We start from the raw sequence: 27,297 nt of genomic DNA, 5'->3' as shown, positions 1-27,297 counted from the left end.
TTATTCATTTCTTTAGCTTTTGATATTTCTGGATACAGATCTTTCGATATGTAAATGTAATGCAAATGTTTTCTTTCAATCCCTGGCTGACTTTAATTTATTAACCACATCCTTTGTTGAGCAAAGAATTTTAACTTTAACGAAATCCAATTTCCCATTTTTTTTTTCTTTATGTTTAATCCTTCTTGTGTCCTTTCTAGGGAAGTATTTGCTCTGGGATAGCAATTTTACTATTTGACTTCACAAAATTGTGATTGAACATGTTATAATGAAGGGATAATACTGATGCTCTAATGAAAAATGCTCTACTCTATGTAACAAAAATAGAATAAGTAAGTTTGTCTATCATAAAAACATATGCAACCCAACACCGTAGCGTCAACATGTATCAAACAAAACTGGCAAACCTTAAAGGAGAGATTTGTATATAGCGATTTTAGCCAGAACTTGGAGATCAAACTGTTAGAAGAGAAAGAAGAGGAGGCATTACGTTCTGATCAATACAGTGAATAACGATGTGTCATGAGATGCACATGGAATTTTCCACCCACAGAGAATCTTTGTGCTTGGAACACAGGATGCATTTACAAAAATTAACCATGACCTTCGCTGTCACAGAGGTGTCGGTATTTTGCAAAGCATCAATGTCATATACCCCATCTTCTCCGGCATCAACAAAAGAAAACTAAAAATTAAAACAATATAATGAGTGTGCATGCAATACATTCAGCTTAGCCACGGGCTTTTGTCATTTCCATGTCAGGATCAAGTAACCCAGGGGATGGTCTGCGTGTGGAATGGGGCATTTTGCGCCATGCAGTGAGCTGGTGGGACCCTTGAGGGTAGATCAGCGGGTGAAGTGAACATCGTCCTGCGTGTTTAAATGCACCAAAGTCAAAAATAATTAGCATTTTCAGTGATGGACGTTGGTCTTGTAACACCTAAAAATGTCTGGTGTGCACTTTCCGAGGTTCAGATGAAAGCCTAGTTATTTTCAGTATTTATGCATTTAGAGCAAAAGTTTAAAATTTCCTTTTCAAAAGACAGGGCTTTGGTCCTTGAAGAACACCCCATTATTATAGATAACTTGGACGTTGTGAACTTAAGTGTGTTTTTCTCCACATCAGCCTATTTCAATTTTCTAAAATCTTTGTTTTTCCACCACTTCTGAGCCATCACTCCAATAACACTCTGCCTTACAAAGAAACCATTTGCAATCATTTGTTACTACAAAGAATCCCTTTGCAATCATTTGTCCCTGTACCTAAGAACATCCACCACCCTGGAAACTGAAAAAAAAGAATATCATTTCCATGCAATAGACAAAAATCCCTTCAAAGATGAGATAAAAGAGAAATTATATGGAATCATGGAAGCACCATGGACGATTTTCTTAATTCAAAGTAATCATCCCCCTTCTCCGCGGTCTGCCTGCCATTCTCTCTAGTTCATTGTTTATTTATTTTTTCACTCCCTTCATTTTACATGGTAATACCTCCTTTTGCACCCCCTCAGAGCAGTTTCCTGTTCTTTTACAGACAGACATGATGAGCTGGAGTGGAGTCGACAATATGGGATGACAGGATCCCTGGAAAAAATGCCTTCATGCTTTGATCTGTCAGCTCCCTGAAGAAACTGACCTCCAAGCATGAGTAAGTAAGTGCTCTCTGTGAAGGGGGAAAACGCGAAAACAGAGACATTGGCACAACTTCAAGTGCTGGTTTTAAACAGACCTGTAAATCAGACTGATTTTACCTTTTGCTTTAAATCTTTCGTTTTCTCCCAGATGGTGTTCCTGACTTTTAGATTCATTTATAGAAATGAAGTGCTCCTTTTTTTTTTCTAATCAAAGTGACAGATTCTCAGAATTAAGAGGCTTTATTGCAAGTTTTGGGTTGTTTGTGGCCCAGGGTGTCTTCATAACTCATAGTCACCCCTTCTCTGAGGAGCAGCCCACTCGTTGGCTGAGCTGTGGGGTCAGCGCCTACTGACCGTCGGCAGCTGGGAAATCCTGGCTGGAGAGACAGGCCTGCCACTGGGGCTGCAGTGCGAACGGCTGTGGGGGTCACAGAGAGATGGCGTGCACGCACACACGCGCACACACACACACACACACTGCGAGATCATAATGGGCAAACACACCTCTAACTAGTTTATTGAGTATCTCTGAATATAGAGTAGTAGCTTCCAGGAATTATGGTTTCCATCATCTCTATAAATCCCAACAGGAACGTTGCATACACGTGTGTGTCTGTATAATGTATATATTTACGGAAAAGTTGGCATGGTCAGCAATTATTTTAATCCACATGATATTATGCAAGAGTCCCCAACACTTTGCTTTGTAATATGTATGGAGATTAAAAACAGTGTATGTTAGGGGTACTTGTGTGTGTGTGTGTCTGTGTGTGTGTGTGTTCATACATAATAGTTATACTATGTTATATATATTATGTATATTACAAAGAACATATTTCAGATGCACTTTTATAATGTGGATTAAAACAGTTGTGATATACAATCAATGTATAGTACTATATATATAATATACTACATATTATATAGTTTGTATGTTGTATATATTATACATACATGATATATATAGATCATATACATAATAACTGTATATACATCAATATATTTATCATAGTTTTAATCCACATATCATGAAAATGCAATGTCAAATATATTCTTTGTTATATATATATATATATATATATAAACATACAGGTGTGTAAATATATATGAATATGTGTGTGTATGTATACACAAACACGCACACAAAGTGCACCTAACATATATGGCCTTATAATCCACATATATTATATATAAACCTATAGTTATATAAATTATATATATATAGTATACAGCAGTATGCATATGTTAGTGTATATATATATAACACCATATGGATTAAAACAATTGTTAATCATGCCAATTTTTCTGTGCATTAACAGCATAATTTCAAAAGCCTCATTTCTGCAACTCCTCTTTTCCTAGCAATGCGGAAGCTAATGAATCTCTGAAGTGCTTTTGACATCTAACCCTTGAACCTGTGTCCAACATCAATTCGAAATAGCACAGCCTATCTTTCACAAGAACACATTCTGATTCTCCTATTCAACACATGGCTTTTTCGTTGAAGAATCAAATCAGAGATATTTTAAACAAATATTGCTTGTTGAAGAGCAGAGAATCAAAATTGATTGGCATGCAATTATGTGTCAGGGGATAAACTATGGTAGATTTGCAAAGGAAAGCATTTTTTAGAAAAGCTGTTGCTGCATTTTAAAACACCATGAGACTCTAAGTGATTCAAAATTTATAAAATTTGATACGTGTATCTAGTAAATAATCTGCTAAATAATTTTGCTGCACCCACAAGAGGAGGGGCGCAAAACTTTCATGCTTGTCCGCAGCGTATGCTGGAGAAAGTATTTCTTTGTGCTTGAGAGGAGACAGGCTTCATATACAGAAAAGACATCATGTAATTTAGGGTCAGACTGATCTGGTGGTCAGTAGTGTTTCTTTCTTGTTGGCTGTGTAAATTTGGGCAATTTGTTTGGCCTTTGCAATTCTCTTTTTGTACCCAGAAAACAGAAACAGTGATGTCTACTTCAGTGATCAATGTATAAATTAGTGAAATTACATATTTTTATACCATTAATCATATGTATGCATATACATATGTTTGTGTGTGTATGTGTACATGTGAGTTCATACATACAAGGCATATCACTCATATATATATGGTATATGGCTCAGAGCCCCACACAAATTAGATGTTATTTACATGCAAGTTTTCTGACGTCAGCCGGAGCATTCTTTGCCTATGAATGTAGGTCAGGAATTGGGAGGCAGATTCAGGGGCTGCTAAATAAACAGCCCAAAGGATTTACTCTGCAAGGCTCTCTTCACAGGGACCTCAGCACCTGACTGCCAGGGTGGCCATGCAGGAATGCGGGGTCTACATTGCCCATTTTTTGCATTTTTCAAGAATAGTCAAAAGTTCAGATTTTCCTGTAAAGATCTAAACGTGCAGATGTTGACCACGGGTTTGTTTCTGGGTAGCACCAGCACTCAGGGAGATGACAGAAGCAGAGGCGCTCCTTTGAGGGAGACTTGGCTACGGGCTATTCATTGTTGACTTCTTAGTCTTCACCCACGACCTAGGGGGGTGGTTCCTGATGGGGGCACCACATCAAAGCTTGGCAGCAGCGCAATTCTTGAGCCACCCTCTAGTTCTACTGCATGAGAAACCCGACAGTGCAGCCCAGCCTCCGTGTCTTAAATAAACCCTTGAGGTCAGGGTCTGGAAACGATGTGCATCGGCCCAGATCTGACCCACAATCTGCCTTTTTATAGTCATGGAGTAAGAAGGGTCTTTACATGTTTAAGTCATTGGGAAACAAACAAACAAATCTAAAGAAGAATCAGAGTCTGCAACACATGGAAGCCATGTGGACCTTAGTGTCCATGGATACAGTTTTATGGGGACACAGCCACACCCGTCCATGTCAGATGACCGATGGCAGCTTTAACATTTACAACCGCAATGTTCAATAGTTGTGTCTGAGGCTGTATGGACCCCAGGATCAGAAATATTTATCATCAGGCTCTCTACAGAAAAAACCTTGGGACGCTGAATGGAATGATTCTGACGTATGTCCATGTTGGAGGACCATGCTTTGCGACTGTGACCTGTCAGCCACCATCAGTAAATGTCACCCTGGGTTTGTGTTAACATGAGGACAAAGGAACAAGGATCGGGGCAATCACCCTGTGCATTTGTTGAGCACCTGTTTATGAATCTATTCCAGGCAGATAAGTAGCAAGACCTCTGGTGTTTGAATAAGACAGAGTTCAGATGTTCAGCCTCTTTCCTGGAAGTTTGGAAACCTTAGACGATCCCCTCTTTGGATTCCTCTCCTGTAAACACAGCCAATCATCTGTGCCTGCAGCATCGTCTTGAAGTTTAAATAAATAAGCGAGATTCCTTAGAAAGTGCATAACTAATTTCCTGGCACATGGTAGGTGTTTTAGAAACAGAATTATCGTTGGAGTTTTAAAAGATTGTTTTCACTATTAAGAGATTTCCAGGAGACTGTAATATAGAAGGCACTGATGCTTCAAAACTGTCTAGACCTGAAAAAAAGAAAAAAAACCACCCACATAGTTTTACACATTTCAGAAAGTGCTGGGATGTGGAGCAGAACACTGTATTCCCTTTTCAGCCACCAACATTACTTTTCTTTAAAACTCCTATTAAACAGGACTCAAGGAAAACTAAGTTTTAGAGACTTAGGTTTTAAGGGACTGCATGAAAGCCCTCATCAATATTTCTATCAAACAAGGCACATGCTTCAGATAATGAATACCTAGTGATGGAATGAATTGTACGTCTATTTTTAATCGTTGCTTCTAAGTGGCAAGATCCAGTGTTGTATTAATCTGGTCTTCCATCTCCCCGTTGCACGCCATGTCATTTTGTAACTTGCAATTATTGTCCCTCATCTCCCAGGACTAAACATGGTCCCCGCCAAAAAGACACTGCTTGGTTGGTTGACGATGAACATGTTAGATAGTTTTGAATCATTTCATCTTCCCAACTTATAGAAAGCCACCTGATCAGCCCCCCTCCCTGACACCCAGGACAGTGTGTCTCCGGCTCGGTTGGGTTATCGCCTCCGTCCTGACAGCACAGCAGCAAGCTCCACACACAACCAGCGGTACCGGCTCCTGAAGCCGCCTCTCCAAGGATCCAGGTCCTTCCCGCCCACCCTCATGGCCCCGGGCAGTTCCCTCCCCTGGCCTGGGCTCTGTCACATTCCTCTTGATGTTTTCCAGGGCAAGATTGCAAACATTTTGATTCATGTGGGCCCGTGGCATCTATTTTCTGAGTTCTTCCTCACATGTGTGTGCTTCTTTCTCTATTTCCACTGAGTTTCCTTAATACATCCTGGGGTTAGAAGTTCCCCAAGTAGAAATAAATCAACCAGAAGAGCTAGAGTTCCTAGAGAGGGGACTTTGCTCACCCATCTGAGCATGACGTCCCAGATGCCCGTGCTTATTACTTTCCCTGTGATGACACTGGGAAACCCCACCCGATTGCCTGGGAAACTAACTGCCCTGTCTGCCGGCAGACACAAAGAGAGCTTGAGTCGGGTGGATGCAAAGACACCCGTTGTAACTTAAGTCTCTAAGATTCATTTAAAGCTGCAAGTACATAACAGGGATTTCTCTAGAGGAGGGATGCAGTAGATAAGATGTACCGCTGTGTTTGTCTTACATGATTATTTCCGGTTTATTTAAAGGCAGATCTGTCACTGGATTCATCTCTACCACCTCTGCCATTTCTACTCTGCCAATATCCACTGCTTTTTTTTAAATAACATTCAGTGGTGAGGTTGGGAGTCAAGTTCATTTCAGGCCTAATTTAAAGAATAAAGTCTCCAGGTGCACATGCTGGCCTTAAATGGGAAATTCTTGTCAGGCATGTAAACCTCCTGTATGGCTGTGCATCTGTAACCACAGCCCTAAAGGACCACATTAAACTTGCACTTCTAGGTTTGAACAGAGATGAAGGATGAGAAATCTCTTATCCCATCTCTACATTCATCTTGCCCATTAGTCACCATAAATCAATTTGTTAGACTTGCTACACATTTTATTCTGTGCCGGAGCAAAAGTGGATCAATTTCTTTTTATCTGACCTAAATTTCAAATACCTGAGTTTCTTTGTAGCACACATTAAAAAACAACAACAAAACACACACATTTTGAAAGAAGTCATGCCTTCAGGAATGTAGCCCAGGACTGGTGTTGAGACGTAGCTGTAAGCTTGAATTAACAATGTATGCTTCGTTTGCCTAGGTTTATTCATTTAGGTCAAATAAAGAATATAATACTTGTCATATCTCCTTTATTAAAGAACATTTTATTTGAGTGAAAATCTACGAAAACAGTAGGGCTAAGAGTGGCACAACAGATGCCCAAACGGAATATGACCAGTAAAGTTACATAGAACCGAGATTCGTTTTCTCTAAGATAAGAGGGATATAAGCAAAGGCATATTTACAGTTTAAAATAAATGCAACCAATTACCAGTATATATCATTTTCTAAATGAATAATCTATGCTAGAGTCAAACTCTGTAGAAGGGTTTTGTTCATCTGGAAACAAAGTTACTAAGGTACATGCAGACAAATTCTGAGGGACATGGGCAAACTCACCTGCCAGTATTTAATGACGACTAGAACTTACCTAATTGTTGTTGTATTCATTATTCTAATTGTCTTACCTGTAATACTCACACTGCTATAAAATAAATCATGACATCCTTTTCTACCTGCCAATATATTGCAAGATCTGACAATTTGCCCATTATCCAAGTGGGCTAAAAAGACCTTCCATTTTCTCCAATTTCTCTTTTTCATCTCCTCTTCCTACCTGAATAGGTACACAGTGATTTTTTTTGTCTCATTGTATTTATATTCCTAATATAATGGGAAACTAGATGTATTCCATAACTGAATCGTACTAAACTATAAGTGACTGATATGGCTTCCATTTGTAAAGTATATTTTACTTATTTTAGAGGGCAAAACATGAAGAGAAGAATTACATTCAGGTGGTTTACTTAAATACAAAAGGAAAATGAGGTGCTTTCATTTAAAAAAATCAAGGAAAGACTTGAAAAACCACTGTAGTTTAATCAAACTACTATTTGATTAAAGGTCTGCTTGCAGTAACAGCTTTCTAGCTGATCTCAGACAATGCACCCTGCTGACAGCAAAGGAAAACGAACAATCAAAAAGCCCGAAGACATCAGAGAGCCGTCAACATCCAGAGTTTTCAAAAGTGTCTGTAACTGGGCATTAAAAAGACACTACCGGTAAAATAAAGGACTGATAAATTAGACAAAAGACAGCCTCCAGAGAAGAAAGGCAAGGTACCAACTTGGAGATCATATTTACAGCATTTAAAAGCAGCCAAAATTTCATTTCCTGTAGATAGACAGGACTACAAATCAAGAAATAACAACGTAACAGTCGAAACGTGGGCAACAGGTTTGCAGCAGCGCATCCTATTTTGGACATCCGAATGCCCAGTGCACCTATGAACATAACACTCGGCTTCATTCAGCAGCAGGAGATCTTACATTCAAACAGCAACGGGAGGCCTCTACCCAACCAGCAAAATGTCTACAATGAGCTACAATTCTGACATCACCACGTGTGAGCAAAGATACAGAGTGACTTCAAGTCACGTACATGGCCAGTGGGGTGTAAATTCGTACAGTCCTTTGGAAAATTACTTGGTGATTTTCTATTCCATTTCAGTCCATGACAAGCTAACTCTAGATATACCAAGTTCCAGTCTTGATGGAAAATGAGTACATAAGTGCTCCAAAACATTTGTTCAAGAATGTGCAGAGCATTACTAGCCGTTAAAGCCAAGAACAGGAAAGAACCTAAAATGCTCCTCAACAGTGGGATGAATAAATAAATGAGGGGCCCTCACACAACAGGCTGTTATACAGAAGTGAAAAATGAATCAACTGCTATGCCATGCAACACGGATCAATCATGTTCAGTGAAAGAAGCTATACAGAATAAGAAATACGATGTGACTCCATTTACACAGAGTTCAAAAACAAGCAAATCAATGGTGTTAGAATTCAGGGAAGCAGTTATTTTTGGCATAAAGCGTGGTAACTACTGGGACGGGCTGGAAAGATGCTTTCAAGATGCACGTAACGTTTGGTTTTTTGACGTGGATGGCGGTTACATGAGTGCATCTGCTTTGTAATCATTCATTCCATATACAGACATGGTGTCTGTGCTTTTTGCACAGTATGTCATACATGAACAGGAAGTTAATATTAACTTTTTAATGTTCCTTGATTGAGCAGTTACCTGTGAACATCCACATTCAGGACTGAAGGGTTGGTTTTGAGAACAGTAAAGACTCGCTTTCCTTTCAAATCAAAGATAGACCAAAACTTGATGAGATTCTCCCCCCGACCCCACACCCAATTGGAGTGTTCTCTTCATTTTAGCTTTAGTTAATATTAAAAGGCTACAGCTAGGGGTTTCTGCAGGCTGCTTTACATGTGGGCTGATTTTCAGCTCGCCCGTGTCTGTGTTAAGATTTGTGAAACGGAGCATGCCAGGTGATCTGCAGCTAACGTGGGGGTGAGGGTAAAGCGGGAGACAAAGGCATCCTGATTTCCCTAGGCAGGTTTCAGTCATGAAGACATTTGTTTACAATTTGGTACTTTTCTTCTTTTGGCCTCTTAATTCAAAAGAATCACCGAAACTCACTAGCTTTTTCTTAACAGAAACACTAAAGGGAAAAGAAAATGCAAAAAAGGCTAGTATTTAATGTCTGTTCACAGTGACAAATTCAATTATTTCCCCCTGGAGAGTCGGTGCAGGAAATGATGTTGACATTTTTCGCCAAATGGACCGTTCGGGACTCTGTGAGGCCACCTTCCAATGTCCACTCTCCCTGCACATCACATGATTTCTTATTGTAACGCTTGTTCCTAAAACATCCTACATTTCCCATTCTCTTGATTTCTTCCCAGACAGACCTTAGAATTAACTCGTTTTCACAGAGCATTAGAGGCCACATAGATGCACGACTTTGAAAAATGTCAGTATGAATACTTTTATTTTTATCGAAGCATAGTTGACATACAATCTTAACGTTATTGCAAAAATACAACACCGTGGTTCACCAGTGACCCATATAATGAAATCTTGACCCCTTCTGGTGTGGTCACTATCTATGTGGAAAGATGATTAAGATTTGTTAAGTCCAAGTACTAAGACTCATTTGATAAGAGAAAAAAAAAAGTTGAGTCAACATTTAAAGCAGCAAAACTCAGTCATGTGTAGGACACAACAACTCTCTTCTCACCTCAGTTACAAAGAAAAGCTAGGCAGCAGCGTGTCCTGGAGAAAGCCGCATATATGCCCTGAGGCTCAGTTTCCTTCTCTGTAAATTAGAAGTCACAGTACTTAGAAGGGTAAGACGGAGCTGGAAACTAATTGGTACCCGTGACAGAGAACGTCATGCTCTCCACTCCCAGGGCTTGCCTTTGTCCACTTGTTCCAGAAAGGCAGGGGTTTCCCCTGTGTCTACCACAGTGCACTGGGCATTTTGTGTTGGCAACAGAAATATACAAGTGCCACCTCATCACTGCCCCCTAAGAACAGAGATGTCCGCTGCTTGTAGCTCTGACAGGTATCATTCATCACTTCCCTCGCGGCTGGTCTTTACCCGAAGCTCGGGATCCCTAGGGCCCCCTGGAGAGGATACTCTCCCCCCACAGGATCAACAGAAAGGATTAGACTGTGCAAGGTGGCTGCCAATTCTACATTTCCCACCATTCACCACAAAAGCTGCTGTGTGTAGCTGTGCAATTTCCTCCCTTGCTGCTCTGTAACAATGAGCAGTATTTATTGGATTGTTGCTACGTGTATTATCGTGTTAGTTCTTGTCAGTAGTTTGTGAGCTGCCACGTGCGCTGGGAAGCATACAGTCACAGGGAACTGTAAGCAGGAGAGAAGGCTTTAAAACCACAGGCTTCCTATCGTTGCCGCTCAATTCCAAGGAAACAACACCAGTGCTTAACATTTCCCCTATCTGTAGATTCGGGTTCCTTGGAAGACCATTTTCTCCTTCCATCACACGTAGATTCCCCACCTTCTTTAGGGAAGACATTCTAGATGGTAGATCTCATTCTCAGATCATCTTCCTGCCCTCCCCTCTCTGCTCCCCCAACAAGCAGAGGCCATGGAAGAAGAGGGAGTTGGGTGGCGCCCGACCCGGGGTCCTTGCTGGCCATCAGAGTACCCTCGGGCTTCCCCAGTTGTGCACCATCACGAGAGACAGCTCTGCCCCCTTTCCCAGCGGAACAACACAGGACTTGACATGGAACCTCAGACATGGCTCATTCTAAATCCATACCGAAGAGAGAGAGTTTTCCCACCACCTCTTCGCAGCTGATAACATCCAGATAATGGGTCTTTGCCCCCCACCCGTGTGCTTTTGCTTCTGGAGAAAGGCACCTTTCACCTTGCCCCCTGATCAGGCAGGCTGCCAAAAATGAGGCGCGTGTTACCTAGTGTAGCTGCCCGAGGCATTTACCCAACATATCCAGGCCGTATCCTCATCGACGGCAGCCGGCCCCTTCCTGTAGCGCGGAACCTTTTGGGGAAACACTCAGGTGAGCAGATCTGAGCTGTGCAGACGGTGCTTCCAGGCTGAGGGGCACGTGTGACTTAATCGAGGGCTCAGATTCACCTTCAGGCCTGCATTGCAGTGTACCTGTCAGCACAGACAGACCTTGCAGAATGACCTGCGTTCAAGCAGGTTGCAACGCTGGTGTGTGAGCAGGGGTGTTCAAGATGTGCAATGTGCAGAATGCCTATTTCTCGTGGCAGACATTCTGGTCTCTCTGGTCCCGGAATATCCCCTTTCTCCGTGTTCACCCAAGACCCTCTAGGTTGCCCTGGTGAGGCTCGGGAGTGTGTACGCTTACCTTGCCATCCCCTGTTGGGAGGGACCATATCTGTCCTATTAGCAGCACTTTCTTTCGGGTCTAACACATGTGGCGGAAGCTATATGGATATTTTTGATTTCCAAGGAGAAAGTGATGCTCAGAAAGCTACTGTGCTGTAATTATATCCATGGCTTCTTTGGGGACCACATCGTCACATCTGGGTGAGAGGCCCAGCTACACAAAGATGCCCAAGGGTGTCCCTCGGGTTGGGAGCATCTAGGGCTGGGTCTGTGCAGGGCGTGCACACTGGCTTCCGGACGTCCTGCTGCCCTCTGTCCCTGTGCCAGCGCCCCTTCTCCACCTGGCTCCCTACTGACAACCTACAACCTTTGGAGACCTCTGGCTGCTCCGTGGTATTTCGATGACCCTCATGAGGACTCAGGTACTGGTGTGTTTTGGCTGGAAGGGGGTAATAAAAAATGATGTGGCAGCCCCATCACACACAGCTGCAGGGGCTCTTCTGCGTCCGGCGGGAAACAGTGTGCGCAGTCACCTTCCTGTGCCCTGAGAGAAGAGCCGAGAAGCCAGCTTGGCACCACCAGGCGTGCAGTGGCCCATGTGAGGCCGTGTCCCTTTCTTGCCAAAGCCCATCTCCACCCTCACTTCTGCCTGAAGCTCCCTGACTCTTGCTTTACACCTGCAACTCTGTGGAACAGATGGTTGATCTTCTAGGGCCAAAGGCAATAGAGCAAGTTGTCCATGCACTTAATCAATGGAAAAAAAGGGTTCTTTGCAATGTGAGCCAAGTGCCTGGATTGACTGTCATTACTTCCTGTTTCTGATGGGAACAGAGCATCAGAGAGAAAGGTCTTGGTAACCGCATAGACCCTACCCTGGGGACAAGGGAGGACGGGGAGTGGCTTTCCTGCTGCAGATCTGTTCCCTGGAAATTGAAAGAGGAGCCAGAGAGGACTTTGTGGAAGTTTTGCCTGAGGGCTCAATACTCAAACATATGTCTCTGCAAATGGCCCATATGTTACGGCCTTTACATAGGCAACATTCCCAGGGAATCATGGGGTTTCCCTAAGTAAAGATTAAAGTTCAGCAAATGCTGTCAAAGCTGCCCCACTGACCTTTGCAGCTGGCCAGCCCTTGAGTAAAGTAAGCGATTAGCTTCAAATAAATGTGTTAAGCTTCTCTCCTCTCTATTGCCTGCTGGCTTTTCCTGGCAGTTTACATTTATGGGACAACTGTTGGTATATGTGGGGCAAACAGTTCTTTATACACAGTTCATGTCGGAAGAGATCAGGATTTTGAAAGAAGGCTTGGGAATCTGATCAGCAACACAGCGACTCTGAGTCATTGATAATGACCAGAAGTCCGTGCTGCTCCCCTTATTTTAGTATCTCCGGGATCCTGGGAATCATAAAAATCCTCCCCTCTCTCCCTTTTGTTCTACAGCTGGACAAACCAATAAAAAACACCAGAAGCTGCTTCCCTTGAAGGTGGTGAGGATGTTCAAGCCACGAAAATCCTAACTTATGCATGCAGGGCCCCCCACCCCTGGTCCTAGCCCCTAACCACGATAAAACCCAGTCTCTCCCTCCCCTCTAGCTGTCCTTTCACTGCAGATGCCACTGGAGCCCTTCGCCTTGGGAAATGCTTCTGCTGTTGACTGTGTGCCTAATGAACTTTCATATCATTGGTGACCACACATTATTGCCCCTACATCCATGCACCTGTGCACAGGGGGCAGACTGGCATTCACCAGGGGATGCCAGGCACCCCGATAAAACACCATCCTAGCTAGCAGACTAGCCACCGTCAATAAATGCATCCATTATGGAGTTATATATACACCTGTGTTCACACAAAGCAACGCACCCGTGTGCAGAAAGCCACTGAGCCCTGGAGGATGGCTCCAAACTGCTCAGCTCATTTTCCTGCAAGTAAACTATCCACCCATCCTCTCATTCATCCACTCATTTATCCTTGCATCTGTCCATGGATATATTCATCCATCCATCTGTCCATTCTGCTCTCCCTATACTTTTAAGTCATACATTTACAAACGTAACTTCATGATCTCAGGTCCAGTTAGCATGAGGTCAGGTGATGGGAAAAGAAGCTCGCAGAATCTGCATCTAATTTTTGTCAGTATCTTGGGTCTGACGTTCTCATGGTTCCAAGCCAAGGACTTCAAGCTCCTTGTACGTAGTCACCTCTTGCCACATAATGCATTACTGCAAAGTCATTGGCTTAAGACAACACGCCCTGATCGTCACACGGGTGCTGCAGGCCAGGCCTCCCAGTGTGGCTCAGATGGGTTTCCTGCTGCAGGCTCTCTCACAAGGCTGCCATCAGGATGCCAGCCAGGACGGGGGGTCCACCCTGAGGGTTGGCCCAGAAGGATTTGCTTCCAAGCGCACGTGACTGTTAGCGGTTTGCAGTCCCTCGCAGGTTCCTTGGCGAGTCTCCGTTCCTTGGCGGCTATAACCTGGCACTGTCCCTCCATTGTGGATCTCTCCCTATGGCTGCTTCTTGGTTCCAAAGCCAGAAAGACTTCTGCTAGAAACACAGAAGCCGCTGTCTTGGGTGACCTAATCACAGACATGACCTCCATCATCTCTGCTGTATTCTGTTAGTTAGAATCACATCACTCAAAGGAAGGAATTAAATTTGGAAGGACGGGGAATGTGGAGGTCACTTGGGAAGAGGAACCACTAACCGAAATTGTATTCCTCCATGCATCCATTTACCCACAACTGTGAGGATTAGATGTCAGTGCCTGTGAAATACATATGAGAGACTTAGTAGATCATAGGAACTCAATGCATGCTACTATTCTGTCATTGCAATGTGCAGAATGCCATGCCGAGCCCTAGGATTCCCAGGACAAGACAGAACAGGGGCCTCAGACAGCTGGGCTCTTGGTTAAGACATAAAGAAGATCACAAAGGGTACAGCGTGAGCTCTCCACTCTGTTGAAGATGCTCTGGGCATAGGAAAAGGAGGTGTCTAAATTCTGCTAAGAGAGGAGGGCATGAGAAAAAAGGTTTCTCAGAGAAAGGGTGGTTGAGGAACGAGAAAGGACTTGAGAACTGAGGAATGAAGAACTCAGCCAGAACAACTGTCATGTCAGCAGTGATGGGGACAAAGGACAGGACAACTGATATTGTGCAGAACAGAGCAGGTCCTTGAAAGGTTTGCTGTCACGGACTGTGGTCTTTCAGTTTTACTGCCCATTCTGTCATTCATTCATCCACCCATTTATCCATCTATCCATCCATCCATCCACCCACACATCCCTTGCCTTGCTATCCACCCATCCACTCATTCATCCACCCATTTATCCTTGCATCTGTCCATGGATATATCCATCCATCCGTCTGCCCTTCTAGGATCTCTGCTATCCACCCATCCACTCAGTCATCCCCCATCCATCCCTTCATACATACACCCACTCATCTACCCATCTATCCATCCCTTCTCTTTTTTCCACAGAGGCTTTATGGTGGCTTAGAAACACACATAAACCATATATATGTAAAACAATAAGCAAAGCAATGTTTACTTACAGTGAACACAATACAGAAGTTAGGTGATGACAAGGAGAGAACTCAAACAGGGACGTGGAGTAGAAGCAAGGATTCAGATTATAAAAGTGTGCATTCCCTATGGCCCTGTATACGTGCCAAAGCAGGGCTATACCTGTGCTCTGTTAGGACGTTGCGATTGCTTATGCTTTCCAAGGACGCCTCTGTTTGTACAGAAATTTCTGCTGCCCAAAATACGAGTGGGGGAACCCCAAAGGTATTGCCTATCCATCAAATACTTGACAGCATTTGCATAGACATTGACGAATCCAGTCCATCTCTCAATCCATCCTTCATCAGCATCCAGACCTGGTTGTGCGGTGGCGATAGGATGACGCTCATTAAATTCAAGTCAGGTTTCGAGTTCTTGCTCCCAAAAAACCCATTCTACTCCTTTGCTGTCAGTGGTATTTACGACAGGAGAATGTATACTTAACATTTAGCCAAAAATAAAAACCTCTGCAAAATACCTAAATATAGATTCCTTCATTACCTTCAAATCAGCCCAAAGAGAATGCAGAGGCCGGTGCTCCGAAGGAATCAAGTCGCAGCGTGACCACGGCGTGCTGTGCAATCAGAAGGAATCGCAATCACGGCCCAGAGTGCTAATCCTGGAAAAGCCAAACACAGTTAGGCAGCCACGAAATCCCATGATAACATGTAATAATCATTATTACACCTTTTTATTCCCCCCCAAAATGAAAAGCTGCGGACACTGGGCCGTCCCTTAACCATTCTCTGTAGCAGGGTCGTTATTCTGTATGGCGCCACCAAATACACTCATCACTTTACAGAACCCACGGTCGCCTTCCAAATACAGCATCCCGTCCTTCCGTGTAAAGTTAATCAAAGCTGTGAAAGGGCTCTATTCCATCTCTTTATTTCTCCCCGGTGGGATGGGGCACGGAAAATGTGACGCTTTGGAGGAGAATCCCAGAACTCCACAACAACAACACAAAAACCCTCCTTGAGATGTGATTGCCTCTTGCCTGTGCTCAAAAAGCGTCCTCACAGAGACGAACGAACCCTCTCCTGGAAAAACAGACATCTTGTGTTTTCAGAGAAGAACATGCTTTATCCCTAGGAAGCTCTTCTTTATGTCCAGCCTGACTTCTTCCTACTGTCCTAACTTCCTTATCCTTAACTGAAAACAAAAAAGAAACCGAACAATACCTTCTATGGACTCTTAAACTCCTTACCCCAAGGCCATAACAAGAACTCCATAGCGCCAGTGGCCAAGAAGTGTGGAATGACGCTCATTTTCTTGAGATGACTACTTCTTGGAGAACGTTCCAGAACCAGACCACACTGAATACTTCCTTGAGGGCAGAGACTGGGTTTCATCCTATTTTGCACCCGCACAGTGCAGCACATTTAAAGACACACAATAAATATTCATACATCTTCTTGAAAGAATCAGTGAATGAATCAATACTCCCTCTATTCAGTATAAACCACTGTAGACAATGAAACAAAAATACCCATCACTCATCTCTCTCAATGCACATTCTCATCCGAAAGGACAATGTAAACAAAATTCTCAGGTAGTGAATTATTTCTTGGTGGGATTTCATGAAATCACTTTTTTTTTGTAGGTCAAAAACAGTTGAATATCAACAGCAGGCTAATATTTGCACTCTTCTGCTGGTATTTGGGGCTTGTTATTTTCTTTAGCAACATCAGAAGAAGTACTTTTAAGATGAGCTGGGGGTATATAAATAGCATCTCACCTTGGGAAATGGCTAAGTGAAGATCAGAGAAAAAGCTAAAATACATAGTTCAGGAGTGCGCTCTTTCAATTATAGGAGAAAACTTTGGACGCAGGTAGATGTTTAGTTTCACAAGTTGAGACACTTTCATGAATAAAGTAGTGGGGAGCACAGCCCACTGAGACCCCCTTGTGACCTCTGACTTGCAGAGCTATACAATAATACATTTTGCTGTCTTACGCCCCTGAGGCTGGGCAATTTGTTAGACCAGCATCGGGAAACCACCCACAACATGTTCCTCTTTGCAGGAATTTTTTATTTGTCTTATATCTCAGTGGGTTATTGTGACACAATGAGGATGCTACTAAAATAGATCCAAAGAACGAAACTGAAACAGATGTGGTCCCCTCCTTAAACAGGGCATTTTGCCCTGACGACATATTGGGTGCATTTGGGGAGAGAAAAAAACCCACAGCTGGGCCTGGGGAGAGGGCGAAGTGCTACGTTTTGCTGAATGAGAGATGAGTTTGTGTGACCCTGAAACTGTTAGGTCCAGTTTCTGGAAGAATAAAAATTAGGTTTAAAAGGAGAATTCTCACTTTCTCTCTCTCTCTGGGCTTCTCCACCCATATCATTTGCTGAGAGCCAGCCAGTCTGAATGTCTGTCTTATTCCAGGTAAAGGGGCTTGTCCGGGAGGTGCCACCCCGTCCCACGCTTCCCTCATGCACAGTCACAGACTGCCTTTCCCATGAGGGCTGCATTCCCTCCTGCAATATCTATCCTTAAAGGGCAGCCTTTCTTTGCACACCTGCAGACAGAAAGCGCTGCTGTGAATTCAAAGTTCTAAACGGCCGTTGACCCAGTTAGCTTAAGATTGTCCACCTGTTGAATTTCTGTAAGTAAACATATTTATCAAAGTCTACGATAAGTGCATGGGCTCCGTTCTAATGTGCAACGATAATGAGTTTAAGAGTAACGCAGAAAATGTCAATTATGGCTTAAATAGAGGACAACTGACGGGCCATCCCAGCACAAGAGTGCCAATTACTCACCCCACGTCGCTAATTTCAATACCGTGGCCAACTGGAGATATTAGGGGAGCTAATTAACCTCTGGGGAACTCCATTTGCCAATCAGGAAAGCTGCAAAATTGGACCAAGCTTCTGCACCTCACAAGGGCAGATGCCCTCGTCAGGAAAGACAGTCTCAGAGCCACAGTGTGCGGCGAGTGACGAACATGTGGTGGGTGAGGAGGCACTGAACTGTGTGCTTTCCAAACTGTTGATCCCTCAGCCCCAGGCCTGGGGACACTGCCCAGGAGCCAGTGCTTTTAGGAGCATTGGCAAGAGAAGGAAGGAGGAGAAGGAAGTAGCATTTTTCAGAAGCTGGATCTGGAGGAAAACATGACATTGGCATGGCAGGAGTAGGAGATAAAAAGTAGCAGCCAAGAGGCTCTGAACTGCCAACTGGTTAGCCTGTCATTGGACGCTGACACAGATGAAGCATTTGAATCCAGTGAGAACAGACGGCAGAAATCGTGACCAGTGACTCTGTGCTGCCTGTCAGCCTTGTGCCTCTCCAGGTGTGGCCGTACGCTAGCTGCATAAGCATCTCCCGGGAGCTTCTCAGAAGTGCGGATTCTCAGCTCGAAGCCAGACCTCCTCCATCAGGTACTCTGGGGGCAGCCGGGCAGAGGGAACGGATTCAGCCTTGAGCATCTCCACAAGCAATCTGGGGGGGCCAGGACGGCCTGTGCTTCGTAAGGAGGACTTCAGCGGTAAAACGTCAGCAAGCACAGAGCAAAGTCCCGGTCTTGGAGACACTGGGGGACTAGGCAGGTTTGCAAAGGAAGATCTGGAGCATGCGGAACAGGCCAGGGCTTCCATTGTTAACCGGGTGTGGAACAGAGCTGGGAACTAGGCTCACACACAAGGCAGAATTCCCATGGCTGGCATGGTAACAGAAGTCTGGCAGAATGCAGGGGAGGGCTGGCCTGCAACGGTAGGCCTGGAAGTCGGTGTCGGTGGACCAGGTGTAGGGCCCCTGTTGAGGTGAGGCTGAGTTTACAGAAGCGAACTGGGGGGGCCCCAGCTGCGGGAAGGCCATTGCCATGTTCTCCTCTTTTCCGTCTGTCCTCACGGAACACCACCCTCGTACCTTCCTTCTGCTCCGACCCTCCTCACGTTGATCGCTGTATGGGGATCTTATGAAGTGGCTCCTGTGGGGATGTTGTTGACTTAGGGCTGATTTTCAGTCGCTTTCCTGTCTTTCTTGAAGTTCACAGGCTAGAACTGTTCTCAGAGAGTCCCCAGTGCAGGCACGCTGTCGTTTCATACAACAATTGGATTATGTTTTCTCTATAGTTTCCAACGTTGTTGCTTAACACTGCCTGGCTATCTAGTCGTGGCAGTATATGGGGTCATTGTCCATAAGTAGTGGACAGAATGTGAATGGAGAATGCAGCGGGCTGGGATTCTGAGAGCTGGTCCACCCCTAACCCACTCCCTCTGTGACCTGTGGGAAGCCTGTCAATGTCTAAGCTTTAATGAATTCATTCAGAACAAAAGTATTTGAGTAGAAATGTTTATGGTCCTTCTTGAATCTCCAGCTCCACCATCTATACTGTTGATTCTCATTCCTGAGTCATAGTAGGACCTACAAGCTTCACTCAATATCCTAAATGCCCAATGAAGACTCCCCAAGCATGGAAACAAGTTGAATATCCCATCCTCCCAAAAGTTGTGAGGCAGCTCTCTTCTGAATCTCAGTATCTTAGTTTAGACGGGTCTACCCCAAATACCATGCACTGGCTGGCCTATACAAGAGAGTGCATTTCTCCTAGTTCGGGAGGCCAGAGGCCAGGATGAAGGCACCGGCAGATTCAGGGTCTGGTGACACCCACTTCCTGTCACAGATGGCATCTTCTCAGTGTGTCCTCACATGGAGCAATGGGAGAGGAGGGTCTCTGGGGTGTCGTTATAGAGGAGGGTCTCTGGGGTGTCGTTTTAAGGGCACTAATCCCATTCCCGAGGGCTCCACCCTCATGATCTGATCACCTCCTAATACCATCACACTGGGCGTCAGGATTCCACCTGTGAATTTGTAGGAGGGACAAACATTCAGGCTGTGACACCAAATGACTGAGTTAACTCTACTGAGAATAAAGGAAATCAGCTGCCAGGAGAAGTTAAAAAAAAAGAAAACGGACAGAGGAAGCCAGGTGTTCCAGGAGCCTTATTTCGCCATCACCTGTAAATTACCTCATTAGAACTCTCTGCAACTTCATTCAGCCTTCCAGGGGAGGTAAAAAGAAAGATGACTTTCAAAATCAAATGGGCATTTTGCTCAAGGCACAAACTTCCTCCATCATAGTCAGCATGCCACAGAATCTGTAAGACAATGTCTGATTTTGTAGCAAGCATAGGAGGCTGACTCAGAGGAAAGCCCCCAAGATGACCGGCCACGACTTGTGCATCCTGGGGAGTCCCTGTCTTTGAGTGACTTGTGGCAAAGAATGAAAACATGAGTCCAGCTAGCCTGGGGTGGCAGATGGGAAAAAGACAATTCAGAGTATTTAGAAGTGTGCAGCATATACCATTATTTCAGTCCTGAACCAAGGAAAGATACCTTCGTGCACGGAGATACACTGAGGAAGAAAATAACGTGTTCAGGGCTCTGCAGTGAATCTGGCAGTAAAGGTCATTGTTCATGCACAGATATTCAAAGGTAGCATAGAAGGAAGAGTTCCAGTAAAAATACAAAAATGTGGAGTCATGAATGCAAAGAGTGGAAGGAAGTGAGGAGAAAAAGAGGCACTTAATAGTGAGTTTGACGAGAGCAAAACAATGATTTAGGTCTCCATCCAGAAACGCCCTCCCTGTGGCTCCTGGCCAGCCATTGCCAGATTTTTTTTTTACTGCGTCCTTGATGGGAAAGACAAGGACGATATGATGACAAGTGCTCTGGCTTCTCGGAATATTCTTATTCCAGAGTCGGGGGAGGAGAAAATCCTCCTCCATCCTTTCTGGGTCTGTGGCGGGATCTGAATGCTGAGTGGTCAGAACACACGGCGGCAGGAGAAAAGCACCCCCATTTTATTGAGTTTTTACATGCACAGGAGAGCCGTCACAGCAGAATGAAGACCCAGAGAAGTGCCCGCAGGCAGCTCTAATTCCCTTAAAAAAAGGAATGAGCAATTGGTGAAGAATTGACAAAACACAAGGGTTTGGACCATGCGTAGTAAGTGGTAAAGAAGTAGGGAGTTCTGAGTTAGTTATTACAAAGTTTGTTTGTACAGATTTGGCCCCCCAGTTCCCTGTCTCTGGTACCAGAAGGGTACCCTTCACATGAGGGTTTTAGGATTTGTTTCAGGGAAGAAGGACAAGGAAGCAGAGCAGGTCAGGGTGACCTTTCTGCTTCCACCGTTTGCTCAAACTCTTTCCTCTTTACAACGAATGTGGCAACGTGCCATATTTTAGGATAGTCTGTCCTGAACCCCGTCAACAGGGAGGCAGGACTCAGAGACCAAAACAAAACAAAACGGTGTTGCCGACGAGCATTATCCATTTTTAAAAGAGATTTATAACAAGCTTGACATTCCAGCTCTGTTTTGAGTTTGCACCGCAGGAAACCAGAAAGGTCAGGAAACTGACAAACTTCTACAGAGACAAGGGAGCAACATCATAAAACAGAGTTTTATCTTGCCATTGTTTTCAGCGAAAATTTGAAATACATCTCTAGGGGGAACTAGCTAAGTATAAGTTTGTCAATAAATCTTCTTTGGGAAGGTTTTTTTTTTTTTTCCTTAGAAATAAGTTCAACCTATGGAAAGTGTCTTTGAAAGGATACTTTTCAAAGGAATGGTAAGATCACGACTCTCAGCTATAAAATGAACAAGTGTTCAAGATGGCACGTGACTCAACCGTGATGGGCGGACCACTGGGAAGGTGTTACAGCTTCAAAGAACAATCCTACTTGCAGGTCAAAAACATGGCAATGAATGAGCAAAGGCAAAACACGCTTCTCATTTTGTTGAGGGGGGACGTCAGTGGAGTTTCCAAGGGGCAGAATTTGCATGCCTACACCCAAGAATTATCATGCATTATTCATAGTCACTTGGATTTTTGCAGACCTGGAAAATCACTCAGCAGGAATGTAAGTCACAGAGCCCTGCAGAACCAGGATCAGAGAAGCAACACCGTCTAAGCAAACCCAGGCCTAGGTTCCTATGGAAGCAGGAAACTTGCCTACACATTCTTTGTTTTATGAATTACAGTGATCATACGTGATAGTGCTTAATTTTTTTATTCACTCGCAACTCTGTGCAAACATCCAATATTTTTGGAGAAATGCAATGGGTGGATGTGGTTCAAAAGTAGGCAATGGTTCTCCTACACCATTACCTCCTTGTCTACCCCCATGGTTCTCCTCGTTTTTAAATTCTTAATGTTGTTCTTCAGCTCCCTTATTTGCTAAACTTGCCCACCACTTGTTTTGGTTGCTCCAGAAAATGAACTAGAATGTGAGAAAACAGTTGATTGGCCACAGACGAGGTTATTCCAAGTAAATTTGTGGCAGGCTTTGAGGATAATCCTGAACCCAAGATTTCAAAGCATATCTTGAGCCTTTGCATTGCTCTTAAAAGTGTCAAAGGCTGATCACTTTTTGAAGGGGGTAATGCACATTTGTGTGTTTATGTTCTGTGTCGCTTATTTTTAGTAAATGACACTTTTTGAAGGGGGTAATGCACATTCGTGTGTTTATGTTCTGTGTCATGTATGAAAAATAAGTGAGTTTAACTGTAGAGTCACATGTTATTCAGAAGGAAAACAGCGCTGGGTTTAACAAAAATCAAATGTGAAACAATGAGTTTCCCTGGGAACTGGGTTTAGGAATGAAGAATTATAGGAAAACATGCTTTAAAGAAAAGTATGCATTGCCCACCACAGAGCACACATTCATTTTCTAATTTTCAACTCTGTAAATGGTAGGTAACAGTGTAGTGTAGGGACCCAGAGCAGGCCCCCCCCCAAAGATGTGCCATTGTGCCGCGCAGATTGTATTTCAGAGTTGAGAGCAATCAAGGCCCCAAAGACTCAGGTGGAAACTTTGGTCTCACCCCCCTCAACTGCATAGACAGACATTAGATGGGGGGCCTGCTCCAGGACAGCTGTGTTATAATGTAAACTAGGGGTGGTAGACGGGGAGGGCTGTGGCTAAGTCTGTTAAAATTCCTCTCTGTGCCCCCTCATTGTTACTGTGGCCCTGGGAATATCTAATCATCAAACATTTACTTTTTTCATATTCTTGAGACTTGCTTCCCTTTTCTTTGGAGTCTCAGACCCCTTCTGCCTTCTTCTGGGTTCGGGATGACAGACAGATGTCATTCTCCCTGACTCTCTTTGGAAGCTGTCTTTGGCGTCCCTGCACGTATGTCATTAAACCTTGTTTTGTTCTGTTTTTTCTCCTGCCCATCTGTCTCCTGTCAATTAGATTCTTGAATCAGCTAGAAAAACCTTAAGGAGTAGAAGGGATTTCTTCCTCCCAAACAATAGCGAAGTAGTTGTTAGAGACCCCAAAATTCTTTCTTGTCCCATTTAGGCTTAATTAGGGTGAATCACCTCTTGATCCCCAGCCCAGTAGAAAACCTAGTTGACTCAACATTAGCATATTCATTTCAACATCTCTGGTCTCTAATTCTATTAAAAAATTAAAAAGAAATTTCCTTGGAACCCATGATGACAGAGTAGAGGTCCCAGCAACCCCCAGCTTGGGTTTGATTCATTTGTCAGAGCTGCTCACAGGACTGGGGGAGACATTTCCTAACCGGACCACCGGCTGGTGTCTAAAGGAGGTGACTCAGACCCAGCCATGCGGAAGACAGGCCGAGGGCACCGGGAGAGGGGCTGGAGCTTCCGTGCCCTCGGCAGGCTGCCACCTCCCCGTCTCCATGCGTTCACCAGCCTGGAAGCTCTCCAAACCCTGTCCTCTTGGGTATTTGGAGAGTTTCTGACTTAATGCATGACAATGAAACCACCGGCTGCTGGGGATTGAACGCAGCCTGCTGTCCGTCTCCTCTGGAGGTAGGGGTGGGGTTGTAGTGCCACCCTCTAGTACACGTTGGTTCCCCTGGCAGCCGACCCCCATCCTAAACCACCTGATTCCCATAACAACAGACTCCCTGGTGACTGTCCTCACTGGGAATCCCAAGGGTTTAGGAGCTCTGTGCCAGAAAGGGGGACCACAGAGAAAAGCCAAGCATACATTTATTCCTGATCGCAATGTCACTTGCTCCAGTGGGATCCTTTAACCACACTGGTGAAGACAGTGTCTCTTTCTGCTCCTTTGCTCCTTCACGGGGCCACGCGCCAGGTGATGCCAGGCGGACAGAGTGTTTTGGCCACAGGAAGGATGAAAACGGAGCCAGGAGTCCGTGCAGTTTGGCTGTGTGTGTCCCCAGGCCCTTCCATGTAACCTCAGTGTGGCTGCCTCTCCTGGTGTGCGTATCATGGCTTGGCTTCCAGAAACACTGTGGCCGTTTTCAGTGCTAATTCACCCCAATGTTGTGACCAAAAGTCGGTGTGGGGTGAGGGGCAACCACAGGTCCTGTGGGGACATGGAAATGCCCTCAGTGCCAGCACTGGGAGTAGATGGATCAAGGAGGAGAAACAAGCCTTTTGAATGTGCAGTGACAGAAGCTGTGTTGCAGGTTTTCACCCCAAATGCCAGATGTGTAATATGACAAGAAACCGTTCAATTCTCATCGTTGCCTAGGAAAAAGCTGAGCGCTAACCTGTAAGGAATACACTGCATCGTGGAAGACAGTCAAGTAGAAACACTTAATGTTTGTTTTCTTTTCTTCTGTTTGTTCTTAAAAAAGCGGAACTGGGTGCATTCCTGTGCTTGTGAAGTAAAAGCCTCCGTGGGGTGGGATCGCAAATGGCAGATGCCTCTGAAAAGCCTCATATACGAGGCACGTGGTACCAGTTTCTACCTGTAGTCGTGGCTTTAAAATCTGTTTGGTGAGATGTCAGGAGTGTCAATCACGAGACCTAGTGGGAAGATGTTTTTCAAACTATAGGCAATTTAAAATTTCAATCGAGGCCCTCCACCCCAAAATAAAGAGTTGGTATACCCACGTGAGCAGTGCAGGCTTCCCAGCAGTTACCTGTGACTCCTCTGTAGGACTCCTGGTGTCTATGTCTAGGAAGGAACTCGAAGGATGAACTCAAAGGTGGAGGCCACCCATCACCATGGCAGGTGGCTAGCCAGGTGACAGTGTTCAGCCTTACCTGAGCCCTGAGCTCTCAGAAAATAACAGAGGATAGCAAACATCGCCACTGTTTTATGATCCAGGATATTCTAGGAAATGCCTACCAGCAGAGGACCACCCTGCCCTTGAGCATCCCCAGGGGCCACCCACCCCCCTCCTTCCTTACCACTGGCAGAAGACAAGATGATCCCCTTGTCTGTTCGCCTCTAGGAAACCCCAGACTCCCGCCCGTTCCTTCAAGATGTTCCTTATTAATGATCATCCCCTGCAATAGCCCAAATAAATCACCTTGTTAATTTCCTGGCACCGTTTTTTGTCTTTCGCCAAGGGAACCAGACATTCTAATTCTTGCTGCTTAAAACCCAGACTCCATCTGGATGTGGTTCACTATCTCTGATCTTTCCACCCTCTGTCCAATACCATGTCTTTCCTTATCCATTTGCCAGCAGCGTGCCTCTTAATAAAAGGGAGCCGGTATTTGCACATGGTGCTGTGATGCATCGGACTGGAACAGAGACCCCGGTAAATGCAGAGTCTCGATGGCTAAGCAAATGAGGTTGGAGTCCCTTGATGGGTCCTTGCAAGTGAAAGGGTCCAGCACAGGCTACTGCAACCTGAAAAATATTTTGAGTGGAAGGCATTTAGGAATATGCTTTCTTTTCCTTCTGAAGTCCCTTATCTGCCTACAAGCAGAACCTCCAGAGGGAGCTCAAAAGAGCTCCCATATGAGTCCCCCTGCCCAGGAACACCCCGGGGACACAGACTCGTCACTGGGGACAAGAAGACAGAACCACGCCCAGACATTGTCACTAAACCAGCACCCCTCCCATCTCCCCCTATGGCCCATTGTCTTCCCTGCAAGTCATTTGTTTTCCCTCCACTGCCCATCTCTGGTCCCCCATCAACATGGCAGATAAGCCCCAAATTCTAACTGCCATCTTGAGTCACATGTTTTCTGCGTGAACTTTCATATGTAAAAATCTCTTTCCTCCTGCCTGTCTTTGGTCTGTTTAATTCACAGCCCTCTGAACAAGAATTTAAGAGAATAGAGAAAATGTTTTTCCTCCTTGACCTGAGGCACTGGGCAGATAATGGCTGCTTTCTTTTCTAAGCTGACACAGCAGTTCAATGTATTGCTATTTATTTCTTGTTTTTGATTGTATTAAAACACACAACATAAAATTTGCCGTCAAAACCATTTCTAAGTGTTCAGGAAGATTAAGTCATTTCACATTGTTGTGCAACATATCTCTGGAGCTGAATATATGTGTATGTCTAAGGTGATCTTTTTAGAGTAGTTTTAGGTTCACAGAAGAATAAAGGGGAAGGTACAGAGATCCCCATCGTCCCCCTACTCCCACCCATGCACAGCCTCCCCTATTATCAGCATCCACACCATGAACCTAGATATGGACACGTCTTCATGGCCCAAAGCCCACAGTTTACATTGGGGTCACTCTGGGTGCTGTACATTCTATGGGTTTGCGCACATGTATAATGACAGGTATCCATTACAGGTTCACACAGAATATTTCCATGCCCTACACACCCCCTGCACCCACCTATTCCACCCCTCCCTCTCTGTAACCCCTGGCAACCACTGATGCTTTTATTGTCTCCCTCATTTTGTCTTCTTCCGAATGTCCTAGAGTTAGAAGCATACACTACATCGCCTTTTCAGATTGCCTTCTTCCACTTAGTAATAAGAGTTTGAGGTTCCTCCATGGCTTTCCATGGCAGGATAGCTTATTTTTCCTTAGCTTGAATAATATCCCATCATCTGGATGGACCCCAGTTTATTTATCGATCGCCTACTGAAGGGCATCTTAGTTACTTGCACATTTTGGTGATGATGAGTAAACCTGCTATACACATCCGTGGGCAGGTTTCTGTGTAGACGTAAGTGTTCAGGTCCTTTGGGTAAATACCAAGGAGCATGATTGCTGAATCACCCGATCAGAGTATTGGCTGCACCATTGTGCACACCCACCGACAATGAATGAGCGTTCCTATCGCTTCTCTGGAATATTTTCATGTTGCAAAGCTGAGAATTTACACCCACTGAACACCGTCTCCCTAATTCTTTCTGTTTGCGTTGTATCCACCATTCTTTCTGTTTTAATGAGTTTAGCTACTTCTAAATACCTCATGTGAGTTGAATCATACAGTATCTGCCTTTCTATGACTCATTTATGCCATTTAGC

General features: G+C 44.5%; 1 long non-coding RNA gene across 1 annotated transcript in view; it reads left to right on the top strand.

Annotated features, from left to right (window-relative positions):
• Positions 1–27,297, top strand: part of LOC118935976 (uncharacterized) — a 258,868-nt gene that overhangs the window by 72,865 nt on the left and 158,706 nt on the right. Inside the window, exon 3 of the long non-coding RNA XR_005034071.2 lies at positions 1,539–1,652. This is a non-coding gene — a long non-coding RNA (uncharacterized LOC118935976). The remainder of the gene's footprint in view (positions 1–1,538; positions 1,653–27,297) is intronic.

The sequence above is a fragment of the Manis pentadactyla genome, chromosome X, assembly GCF_030020395.1.
Source record: "Manis pentadactyla isolate mManPen7 chromosome X, mManPen7.hap1, whole genome shotgun sequence".
Lineage (NCBI taxonomy): Eukaryota > Metazoa > Chordata > Mammalia > Pholidota > Manidae > Manis > Manis pentadactyla.
Note: the sequence above shows the minus strand (reverse complement) of the source record. Positions and strands in the feature narration are given on the sequence as shown.